The sequence below is a fragment of the Hippocampus zosterae genome, chromosome 16 (genome assembly GCF_025434085.1).
Source record: "Hippocampus zosterae strain Florida chromosome 16, ASM2543408v3, whole genome shotgun sequence".
In the NCBI taxonomy this organism is placed as follows: Eukaryota; Metazoa; Chordata; class Actinopteri; order Syngnathiformes; family Syngnathidae; genus Hippocampus; species Hippocampus zosterae.
Window position 1 is genome coordinate 5536293 of NC_067466.1, and position 13583 is coordinate 5549875.

The window sequence follows — 13583 nt, forward strand, 5'->3', positions numbered from 1 at the left end:
CAGTCCACAGTCAAATGACAAATGAGAATAGTTATCTTTCCCCATACACATTGATTGATTTTTGGTTGTAGATATTGAATGCTTTTTTTTTTTATTAAAAAAAAATTGGGGGGGGGAGCGGCCCTGAGTCATTTTGGATGTTATTCTTGGTACAAATCCACTCTTAAAATACCTCAGACAGATGGATAACCTTATTGGACAATCTTAGATGACATATAGTTGTGCGATTGAAGACCTTGGGAGAAAATATGGGACCAAAACAGCCCGATTGTTTTTGTTTGTACGGGGCGGTTAGAGCCTCATGCTCTGTGGAGTTTGGCTGACCCAGTCAGACCCATTTGAGTTCTCAGTTCCGAGCTGTTAAAAAGGCTATGCACTTAAAAAAAAAAACAACGAGGAAAAATTATCCACATTATATGCCCAGCACTGAGCATTAAGATGTATGATGGGATACCACAAATTGTTTTTAAGGAATGAAAAACATTTCAGCATTGTTGAATTCTACCTGTCAAAGTTCCATATCATTTAATGATGTAGAATTTCATAATTAATCATCTCTGCCTTGTGGCATCCAATGTGCTTCATGCGTGGACAAAAATGGGAATTTGAAAACATTTATTGTGGCTTACCGGTAATTTTGCCCTTGTTTGTCTGTTCTATCTTTCCTCCCCACTAAACACTCAGGAATTTATTTGAAGCATTACTTTTTATTTTTACGTAAGTCGCATTATTCTCAAGTCACAGTCATTTTTATTGAGTAACATTTTTGGCTTCACTAAGGACCTCTGTATTTTTCTATGATCGGGTTTGCTGAAAATATTCTCGCATGTTCATCAAATTTATGTGAACTTCACGCGAGTCACCTGAGGAGTGACCTCACTTCTCCAACAAATGACTGGAGCGTGTCAGTGATGCAACTTGTTCTCAGACAGATCCGCCTCCTCAACACCTCTGGCTGCCAAACTGATGGAAAAAAAAACAAGAACACATGAGAGTAAGGATACAAAGTGTGTGCTTGCGTGACAATGGGAATGAGTCAGCCGCCGGAATAATGACGCCTGCTGATATTGTACATACTCCATGTGCTCCATATGTGCTCACACACACACACACACACACACACACACACACACACACACACACACACACACACACACGCACACACACGCACACACACTATGACATCATCAGTTAAGGTAAATACGCTAGAGTATATACCTGTTATACAGATGAAAAGAAAATAATTTTTTTTTTTGTCCCTAATGTGAAATTCTTCTTTTTTAATGTTTCTTCCGTCTCTTCTTTTAATTTTCATTTTATTATTTTCCGTGCTTGCATACTTATTACGGGAAACTCTTACCCCAGCAAATGTTATGTCTGTCATTTTCCAACTAATGAAACAAGATGTAGCTTGTTTTATTGATCTCTCTGACTTCACAGCGCATCAGGCGGTATGATAACTCAACACTAGATGGAGACACTGGACCACAACAAGAATTAGCTTCAATTACCCATTACAAAGATGAGTCATGTTTTCTGTAAAATTCCTTAAAAGGTCGAGTCAATTTTATTTATAAAACACCAATTCACAACATCAGATATTTCAAGGCAATTTTCACAAGAGCAGATCAACAACCGCACACCTCACACATGCAACAATATGAAATGACCCAAAATGAGCAAGCACTTAGACAACTAGAAAATGCCATTTCTGGCGAAATTGCATATGAAGGCTCAGAGGCAGAGTGAAAAATTGTGCAATGATATGAAATGACATTTAATGATATACAATGATACACAATGACCTGCAAAACACGTTGAATGTGGAATGGTTTGAATCGGTGAAAATACATAGAAAGTCAGGGATAAAACAAAATCACATTCATTTTTAGGGTTAACTTCTGCGAATTTTGGTTGGAAAGGTTTTCTTATTCTTATTATTTAGGTAGGAATAAGGGGAGCAGTTTAAAGGTGGCAGTAGGGAAGGAAGGAAATGAAGGTAGCAAGGAAACAAGGAAACAAGGAAGGACAGAAGAAGGAAGGAAACTAGAATGCAAGCAAGGAAGAAAGCAAAGAAAAAAGGAAACTATATGGGCGGCCTCATTATGGAATGCGCCCCCCCCCACACACACACACGCACGCGCGCGCACAGTGTTCAACTGGTTAGCATGTTTGGCTCACAGTGCATAAGTCATGGGTTCGATTCTGGGCCTTCCTGTGTGGAGTTTAAATATTCCCCTCCGTGCCTGCATGGGTTTTTCTCTGGGCATTTGTACAAAGCACACTTTAACATGGTTTCTCTCAGGGTTTTTTATTGATTTATTTCTTAAGAAAATTTGGTTACAGCAACACAGTTGATTCTCTCTATTTTGGACAAGCTCTGACTCGCACCACATTGGCCTCTTCACCAATTATACCGACACATCCAGTTCGGGTGGCTGTGTGCATGTGTTCGCGTATGAGAAATCGTACCATGCTGAGACACAGCTCTTCTGACCATGCTGGGGACTGGTCAAGTGTGCCACGCCTACATGCTTGAGTGCTCACACTTGTCAAACAGTTCAGACCAAACACCGTATGTGCGTGTGTGTGTGTGTGTGTGTGTGCATGTGTGTGTGTGTGTGTGTGTGTGTGTGTGTGAGCGTGTGCATGCGTGTGAGAGATTTCCCCAAATGAGAAAACAAACAAGAGACAACAACAAGAGCACATTCCATTATCTTCTCCTTTAACATGTTTATATTAATCCTGTCCATTTCTTTTGAACTAACAGGTCAATAAACACATCAATATGACCAGCTCACGACACAATTCCAATGAATGTTCATTTTAAAAACTGCAATCATTTGTTGTCTTTTTTTAATGCTCAATTTTGCTATACAGTAACATATTATCCGGATTTAAGTCGCACCAGCAGATGTAGATCATCACATGACATTTCCTTTCCAATCAGTGCTGTGGGAAATTTAGTTCGCTTCTGTCATGATGCATGATGGTGGAAGACCCCAAAAAGCAGGCAAAAGGAAGGAGCAGGGTCAACCAAAACTTGCCAGGGAACAGGAACGAAAAGCGACGGCAACCCTTGCCTCGCCGGGAACAGGAACAGAGGGCGGCGGCAACCTTTTGGCTGCACTCAGCCGGATGTGAACGGGGCTCGGCCTGACGTGGACGTGGAGGTGGCACGGCTCATCGTGGACGTGAATGTGACTCAATTCGAACAGACACGTGACGAGGCTCGGCTCAACGTGGACGCGGACAGGGCTCGGCCTACCGTAGACGTGGCTTGACGTAAAGAACATGGGACAGCCGCATTACCTGCGCTGCCAGTAGGGGAAAAGGATGTCGGCCGCAGACGTGCTCTGCCAGGCACGGGGGGGAATTGGGACCAGTCCTTGGTACCTGCGGGGTCCAGTAGATGGTCGGGTCATTCTGTCAAGAAATGGTGGTGGTGGTGGGCCCCCAAAAAGCAGGCAAGAGAGAAGAGCTGGTTGTACTTGACAAATTTTATTAAAACACAGAAAACCAAATCCTAGTGATAGGTCCAGCAACAATGATGTGTCGACGCATGAGTCGGCGTGCATACTGCTTCTAGACCAGGGGTGCCCAAACCTTTTGGACCCGAAGATCGACTTTTCAATTAACCAAGCTTGGAACCATTTTGATATCCTTTTGGCGAATAAGGTATTTATTCAAATCTCCTTGTCTCACCAAGTGCCTCTCAGATTTATGTCTTGTTCCATTCTAATTCAAATCCATTTCAAGGTAACTCTTAGTTTACATTCACTTATTTTATTGCAGCTGAAATGTCTAATTTGCCAGACAGAAATATTATCTACCAACAAAAGCACCTCTGCAAACTACATCTGGCATGTTACTCATCATTATTAGTTTGTTTTTGGAAACTTTTCTAAATGCCAATTTTGTTGAGTTTTGTTTTTTTAGATGACCTGTGGCAGCATCTGGATGATGAGGTGGGGAGACTGAGTGAATGAGGAGGAGGATGATCGTAGGATCACTCGGTCCGGGGGTGAAGGAGCAGCGGCAGGCTGGGCAGGGAGGAACTAGGAAGAGACGAGCAAGAATAAGCAGTTGTACACCAAACATCCAACAAGGGCAAGCATGTACGCAAAAAAAAGGCCTAGATACCACTCGTAATTCACGAATCATCTAGCACCCGCTTGCAGATCAGCAGAGGTCTGATACACAGGTGGTGATTGCTGATCAGCTGCAGGTGCGGAAGCAAACAAAGTCCCCGGAAGTGGACCATCAAAATAAATGAGGAAGTAATAATACAAAAACCTAAGGAGTATCGTGTGACAGCACATCACAAATAACATACAATCAACATAAATCGCTCCAGAGTATACATTGCATCCCCGGCCAAACTATGAAAAAAATGTGATTTATTATAATCCGGAAAATACGGTATATTTGGGATTTTAGAAGACGTAAATGCTGGGATTGCCCCTTGGTTTTTACACCTTGAGCATGATATAGAGATTCGATCACTTAAGGCAAGTAATTTAGTTAACAGAGGGGCGAGGCTACATAAGCAAGTAATAAATTGGTTTATTCAGAGCCTATCTGTTTCGTTATACAAGACCCCATCGCAGGAATATAAAACGACACCTTGTTAAGTAATTGGACAGCTACTCTCACTGCTCTGCCCTTAATTATTCAGGTTTTTTTTTCTGTACTTCTAATCAGCCACTAACAAATAGATTTTTCCTACTACATCGGTTTTGACTGCCTCTGCAGAAACAGGTGACAAATAATCTTGGAATTTAATTTATTCAATTTGACAGAATTGATGCAAGGAAAGACAACAAAAAAGTGTGCTTTAAAACCAATCAATCTGTTTTGCTGTAAGCTCCCATTTGTTTGTCACTTTTTTAAAAGTCTTTGTTGACCCAAACATATATTTACACAAGTTCCTGAAATTCCACATATCAATGGAATATTGGACCGATGCTATTGTTATCCATCACAACCTAGATTTTTATACCCTTTTATCTTATTTAAATCATCATCCTCTGGTTTAACAGATCAGATGCAAGGAGAATTCCATCACCATTGAGTCATTAGTCATACTGTAGATAAAGATACATTCTGTGTCAGGCTTACTTGGCCCTAAGGGTTTCACTGTACAGTACGATAGTTCCCTTTTTTCTTTTCTCATCCAATGCCACTGAGATTTGTGATTTAATCAATTCTCCTCTCAAAGCTTGAGAACTAGACAGATAGGGCAATTACTGAAGTAGAAAATATGATAAATACGATGAATTTAACCCCAGTTGTCAAAAGAAGACGGATTGGCTATGTTCAGTGCAGTAAAATGACCGCCGTGTCATTGTTTTGGTTGTGGTTACGGACAATGAAACATCACATTGTCAAGCTCTGCTTCAAATTGATCTGTGCAGTGTAACCGCTAAAGTCACTAACAATCAATGTTTGGGGCTCATTTGCTAACCTCATTTACTCCCAAGTTTCATTTTCATACTGTTTACTGAAGCTGAATTCCACCTACGCTTGTTGATTGAATGAAAGGGGAGCAAACCTGTTTTCAGTTGTATGTCCTTGTTTTGTTTTCAAATCCAGTGCGTAGCTGAGGCTCACTGGTCAGTGCTATGCGCTCCCAATCCAGGGAGGTACTGGCTGCGCGGGTTCGATCCCCAAGTTGGGTGGGCGTCACTAGAGTCTAATGTCACCGGTTACCCCCCACCCACCCATTGCAAGGCGAAGCTCTCGATTTACTTGTCGATCTACATTCCTACCCTCACCTCTTTAAGCAGCCAAAAAGAGTTTCCTCTGTATATTTAGTGATAGGGTGAGAAGACACCTCCATGGTGAAGTGTTCTGGATATGTTCCACCTGGAGGAAGCCCCGTGGATGACCCAGGGCACCTTGGGGAGACTATGTCTCCCAGCTGGCCTGGGAATGTTATGGTATGGATCCAGAAGGGCAGGGGGAAGGAAGTTGGACGAAGTGGCTGGGGGAGAGACGTCTAGGTTTCCTTGCGAGAGCTGCTGCGCCCACAACACACATGTAGAAGAAAATAGATGAATGGAAAGAGACCTTGTTGGAAAGCCTAAGTTCAAACAACAGTTCCCAAAAGTCTCACTAGTTCATCATGACTCTGCTGACTGGTCTTAAAGTCACACTAAAAAAGATTCGTAATGGTACTGTCCAAAATGGAAGTGACACATTGTTGGCCATAAAAGTGAAACATACTGCATTTGCGGTCATTTTGGTTGGCTCTTGAGCAAATAAGCCTGAGCAGTTGGGGAATCCAGTCCTCAATTTTGTCAGCTTCCACAAACTATAAAGCATCTGTGGAGGCCCATGACCAGAACACTCACACGTCTCGGATGAGCTGCAAGGGTCAGTGCTCCTTAAAAGATAAAGAGAATATCCTGAAGGTTGTCATAAAGACAGGGTTCTCCAAGCTCCATTATTTCTACTTAACATGCAGTCAGAAAAAGCTGTAGTTCACACAAGGGTAATGAGGCACATTGAAATGGCCAGGAAGGGCATAGAAGTCTTTCAGTTAATGGGGCACTCAAGGGGAGGATCAAAAGCCACGATGGTCCTTATTGTAGAATAAATTGCCCCTTTTTCGAGCTGCCCCTTTTAAAAAGCCATGCCTGAAATTTAAAGCCGAGGGCCACTGGGCTCCATTGTCCTATTCAGAATAGCAATATTATTCAGCGCTCACGAAAACACACCCAATGTGCAAATACATTATCGAACTAAAGTAGCTAAAGTAGGCCCTGATCTGTGAGTATTTAGAAATAATCCAACACTTGATTATATGATAATTGATTTGTCCCACAATGAAGAAGTATGCGATTATCACAACAACGACATTGCTAGCCAGGACACTTGCAAGACAGAGGCTGAGCCACACTGTACTTGGGTACAGAAAAGATGTAAATTTGTTCGATGTGATGAAGCTGAGGGTGGCCCGGTGGTGGTTCGCAGGTTCTCCCCGTGCCTGCGTGGGTTTTCACCGGGTACTCCAATTTCCTCCCACATTCCAAAAACATGGCAGGCTGATTGAACACTCCAAATTGTCCGTAGGTGTGAGTGTGAGCGCGGATGGCTGTTGGTCTCTGTGTGCCCTGCGATTGGCTGGCAAACGGTTCAAGGTGTTCCCCGCCTACTGCTTGAAGACGGAAATGGAGTAAATGGATGGATGGATGGATGTGATAAAGCTATATGCTTCTTTACCAAATTGAATGTTCCGACCCCCAAAAATGTGTGAAATGCCCAGTTTTACCCCATTATAAATACACTCTTCCAGAAGCATTTGATCATTTGGGTTGACACGAAAAATGAATGACCATTTTGGTTTTTGATTTGCCGATTAGTCGGCTCTTTCTTTGAACCTGTGTGCCTTTCTTATTTTTAGTGTGTGTGTGTGTGTGTGTGTGTGTGTGTGTGTGTGTGTGTGTGTATTTGTAAGTGAAAGTCCCAGCGTCTTTGTGTTTCGTGTTGTCAGGGGCTTTGTCACACATCTCTCTGTGCCTCTATCAATATACAATTTTAGTGCACAATATAATTTATTTGGATGTTTGTCACCGCGGCATTCATACAATTAGGTCAGCTGACTATTTTTGCTGTAAGAAAATAGCTTTTGGGAGAACATCATACAGAGATGCTCTACATTGTTGAGGGTAAATATGCATACCAAGGTTATTTCTTTCGGATTCACTCTTATTTTACGGCTTTATCCATAAAGAGAATCACAACCAGAGGGAATTCAGGCACTTTCAAAGGCTCCCTCTTTTCTTGAGCAGAGTTCTGCTACAAAGAAGCCGCGGGAGGTTATTTTCCACATTCCATTGCTGACAGACACTTTTTCGGGAAAAATAAAACCTTCCGTATCCTTTTGTGTCTTGTGATGTGTCCTATATTGAAAAGATTGGTGCCCAGGGGTTCACCATCCACAAGGTTTTTTTTTTTTAATCAAGCAGATATTGATTTAAAAAACAAAAACCCAAACACTATTTTCTCCATGTCCTTGTTGATTGGATTTCATAGATTACTGATTATAAATTATATAATTGATAGGGTTAGATGGAATGATGATATCATTGATCAAATAATGGCATATGAGATTCGAGACTCTACATTTTCCATCTTCCAGGACAGTGGAATAATAAACCACTTTGAAAAAGATATACACGCCAAAGTCACATACAGTTTAAAAAATCACTTAATGGGGTGGATTAAGTTAAATAAAACCAAAACTTATAGAATAAAATGAAAAGGAGTCGGAGGGGAAAATATTTCCTGTTTTTCGAATAAACATTACAAATTTCCATCGATTTTCTGATCTTCTTTATCCTGTCAAAGGTCGCGGGGCATGCTGGAGCCTATCCCAGCTGTCTTTGGGCAGTAGGCGGGGGACACCCTGAACCGGTTGCCACCAAACGCCGGGCACACACAGATGAAAGACCATCCACGCTCACACTCACACCGAGGGACAAGTTGGAGTCTTCAATCAGCCTGCCATGCATGTTTTTGGAATGTGGGAGGAAACCGGAGTACCCGGAGAACACCCACGCAGGCCCAGGGAGAACATGCAAACTCCACACAGGGAGGCCGGAGCTGGAATCAAACCCGGTACCTCTGCACTGTGAAGTCGACGTGCTAACCACTGGCCTACCGACCCACCACTTTACAAACACTGGTAATAAAATAATTGTGTAAATTCATATCAGATGGATTTTTTCCTCTACACCAGGGATCACAAACCTTTTGGGTATTGGTTGATGGGATGGGCTACCAGTTTAATACACCCTTAAAAATAAACAAACAAATAAATAAATAACTAGCAAAGAGGTGGGAAGTAATCAACACGAAACACTTTATTTCCATAATTTTCAGCAACATTGACTTTTCTGAAATATCACTTCTACATTCTTACGACAATATCCCACCTTTGTTTCCTGGTCAGGATTTGTTTCCAACTATTTTTTTTAAATAGTCAAAGAAAATAGCTATAGGTATGCTTTTGTGCGCCTTGAAATAATGCTTTGTATCTTGCTGGTTCATTCGTACTCGCTCCTCTACCATTACAAATTGAGGTTTGAAAGTCAGACCCCAAGAGAAGTCTCAAGATATGATTTCCTCTCTTTGTTTTTGGGATTTAAGTGAAGGTCATTCTTTCTATTGTCCGACATAATTATATACCGTGGTACCTCTACTTACAAAATGAATTGGTTCAAGAAGAAATAACTTAGCTAGAAAAGTTTGTAAGTAGAGACGCGTTTTCCATGTTTTCCAAGCCCCCCCCCAAAAAAATTCAGACATACAGTAAATGTTTGTGAAAGCCTAAAAATGCATCAAAATACGGGACAAATACATGTTACAATTATATTATTGCACTATAAATAAGAGGTGTGCATAATGTAACAAACAAAGAATATAGAATAAAAATTATGGTCATTTAACTTTTAAGTGCAGCCTCATTGTTTTTTGCCCTCTTTGATGCATGTTCTGTCTCGAAGTGCCATTTTGTAAAGAAACTGATCCAAGGACGTTTGCTTTTGTCGGCTTTTAACAATCCTTTGAAAATGACCAAGGCAAACATCAGCACAGTGAGCGATTACCCGACTGTTGAACAATTTTTCTGGGTGATTCACATTTATGTAAAACTATTGGAACAACTCATGGCCCAAAGGGCGAATGGCGAGGACACTGCATCCACACATCTATCTATTTATACACATAAACACATACAGTAGAAGTACCTCTTAGCCAATGTGGTGCCAGGATGATGGTCGGTGAGAGCCAATATCAGAATAGATATATCTATCTTGCATTCAGGAAACTCGGAGCTGTGAGTAGCAGCCCATACTGTATTTTTACTTTTTGTATCTTGAAATTTATTTCGTAACAAGAGGCAATATTTTCCTGATGAGACATTTCGTAACTTAAACATTTCGTATGAAGAGATGTTCGTGAGTAGAGGTACCATTGTATTGCTCCAAGACCGACCAATTAGTCACCTAGCCCACATTTATCACTTCAGATGTGAGTTTGGCTTCACGTCATTCCATTAAATTTCTGAAACATAATCACTCTGAATGTTGTACCTGAGGAAAGCAGCAAGCTGAGTGATTGATGCCGGAATAAAACAAGACACTTAACAAGGAACAACTGAAAAAAAAGAACTGGATTGCCAAAAGGTGTTATGTGTGAAGCAGCAAAGTGGGAGCTCGTTTTTTAAAGTGGGATGAAAGAGCTGTTTTATATTTCTTGTTGTGCGAAAGAACAAAGACAATACAGTACAGTCAATATTTTTGGCTGTCTTCTCGGACATCCCAGACGGTAGGATGAGACAAGGAGCCAGTGTTTGATTTGGAAGTGAAACGACTCAACAGATATGCACACAAACTGTGCAGCTCTTCTCAGAACTGACCACTCCGCCTTGCTTGGCAGTGAGCATGCAGCGGCTGGCTGCTTGCTTCTACGAGGAGATGCAGAGCTCAGAATGTGAATAAAAAGTGACAAAAGGAAGCACTTTTACTGTGAGAGGCAACAGTTCATACGCTCTATGGCCACATTGCTTCTCAAACCTCCACCTCATCGAAAATTTCACCGAGCAAGTGTTGCTTATCAAATCCCCACCACACACACGTACACACTTTAAATAAGCACCAATACAGATCGAATGGCATTATGACGGACCCTATTGGCCCCTAATATAAGACAGTGTTTTTTGCATTGAAATAAGACTGGAAAAGTGGTTGTCGTCTTATATTCAGGGTCTAGACATTATACCCATTCACGACGCTCGATGGCGCCAGATATTATTGAAGCGAATTCTGAACTTGACCCCCCCAGGCCAAAGCGAATCCCTGTGACAAAGAATAAAAATAAAAATATCGGTAGTACGAAGAAGACAAATAAAAAATAGCGGTAAGAAAGAAAAGAGAAGAAAATAACAGAAGAGATAACAGAAAATGGAGAAACATAGTGACAATCTGGAGAAAAGTGGGTTGAAGATCAGCCAGGTTAACCGGCAGCTGAGGATAAGTTATGATGTAATTTACATTTCAAAAACCAGAAGCCATTCATTTACGAATGTGATTGCACTTTAGTTTACATATTTAAATGTTCAGATATTTTGAATGAGGCAAAATAACATGCTTTTTCTCTCAAATATATTGTTGGAATCATTTGTTTCAGATTTACTGTAATTATCTTTCTGCATAAAAATTAATTTGGTGTTCAAAAAGTCTTTTTTCAAACTTGAGTCTTGAAAAAGAGGGGGTCGTCTTGTAATCAGGGCCGTCTTATATTCGGGCCAATACGGTATTTTATCCCAAGCTGATTTATAATTGTTCGTCTCGTCGCAAACTGCCAAATCAAGCTGGCCATCTCTGGAAATTGATTTAAAACATTTTTGCCACTGCCTTTTATCACTGAGCTTGAAAAACAAACAAACAAACAAACAAAACGTGTTCTGTAATTTGGCCTTTATCCTGTTTTATGCCAAAATACAAATGGCCTGTTTAGTTTGGTAAATATTGCATTGAATGAGGATCTGAGTCTGTTTGTTTTGTTTTCAGCCCCAGCTGGAGTGAAGGGTGACTCCCACCAGCAGCCGCACCTGTTCCGTGTTTACCAATCAAGCCTGCCATTTATTTAAAGAAGTGCCAAGTTGCCTCGTATAATGTCTGATTATTGACCTTTTTCGCCGATGTGCTTCAACTGTCTCGATGTCTTTCATCGTCACTCTTGTTTTGTCATTGGACTTTGTAAGTATTTTAATAATTCCTTGTTATCGATCTTGAATTTTGGTTTCATGTCATTGGCCTTGTGACACTCGGTAATTCGCACTTTGTCTCAGCCTGCATTTCCAGAATCCAAAACATTATACCGTTGGGTTCAGAACCTGACATGACGTATAGTTTGCCCTTCGTGCGTATGCAAATGAAGTAAAATGTTGTAATACAGTGAAATGTCTCTGTTAAGCACATGAGATCAGATTTCCTCCGGTCTTTTTCTTCTGTCAAGTGAGTGTGAAGATGACCTTTGAGAGAGGCAAGGGATGGTGCATCATTATAACCTTGAATGACAAGTAATGTTCTGAATGGCATGCGCGCACTCTGCCCAAGGATGTACAAAACATTTGGAGAATAGATCAGAGGGGCTTCTCTGAATTACAGGAGGGATTTTCTGGTAATAGTGCCTGCAGCAAAATTAATCTCCTTTAAAATTTGAATTCCTCAACAGCTCATATTGGCTCTTAAGAGTCACGGTTAGGCTTTATGTAATCATTGCAAATGTGTTATGGAGCTTGCGTAGGCCTCAGTTTGCTCCCCTTGCTTAGAAAATACAGAGTAAAATATACTTTTCCCCCCCCTCCTCTCCTTTAACTGCTCTTCACTGGTGCCTGGCTGATTAAGTGAAATGTCTATTGGAGAAAAAGCTGCTGTAGCCCAAGAACATGGCTGATTTAGCAACAGTCATAAAATTCAACCCCGCTCATAAAAATAGACTGGAGGAGGAGGGGGGGGGGGCTTTTGTGCGCTGCTGTTTTTCTTCCTCCTAAGTAATTATTGTCTCTGTCTTTCCTTTGTGTCTGTTTTTTACCCTTTAAAGCGAAAAATTCTATCACATAAACATCTGAGATGGCCAGAGGAGAAATTAATTTCCATTTCCACCAGATTGTCAACTCTAAATTAAGCGCAGTGTGTTTTTGTTCAGTGCGGAGGCAAAATTATTCCTCCAGTCTTGCAGCCCCTCTCTAAGGTGAGGTCAACAAAAAGAGCGCAAGAGAGATTCTCTACTCACATCTTGTCATCTGCTTGCTGAGCAAAAGATTTAAATCCGTTTGTACTGCATTCCTGCAGGATACCTCCCTGCAGATTTTTTTTTGTGCGTGACCTTGAGCATTCCAGCAGTGACTCATCAACATCTCCATCCGGGACCTGACATATACGACCACATATACATTTTTGAAGACATCAGTGACCCTCGCCCATATTGTGTTTCGGGCCACCGTGCTTGGCAATTGTTCAATAGCCAGATAATCATCCATCCATTCATTTTCTGTCACGCCTATCCTCATGAGGTACGCAGGTGTGCCATGGTGTATCCAAGATGACTTTGATTAAGAGGCGAGGTACAACCTGTTCTGGGGTTCCAGCCAATCGCAGACCAGATAAGTAGTTGCAAATCGATTCGCAGAAGAAAAAGCTCACGGCAGGAAATTATACATCCTATTGCCATAAAAAGGAACGATTATCAATCGATCATCTCCATACATGTACTTTACACGAGCAATTCTACTAAGGTTGTGGAAAATAATCGATATTAATCGATACATCGATGCGCACGTGCGCGATCCGAGTGCATCGGCTCATTCACTGGGTACGACGCGATTGACGGGTGAAATCGCGATTCATCACGATGCATTGATGGGTATCGGTAAAATCCGGTTCAATCGCCGTTTTATTAGGGATGTGAATCTCAGCACTGAGGACGATTCGATACACATCACGATCCACTGCCAGCGATGCGATACTTAAACGATACATGGAATTTTCTGGTGATACGATGCGATACGT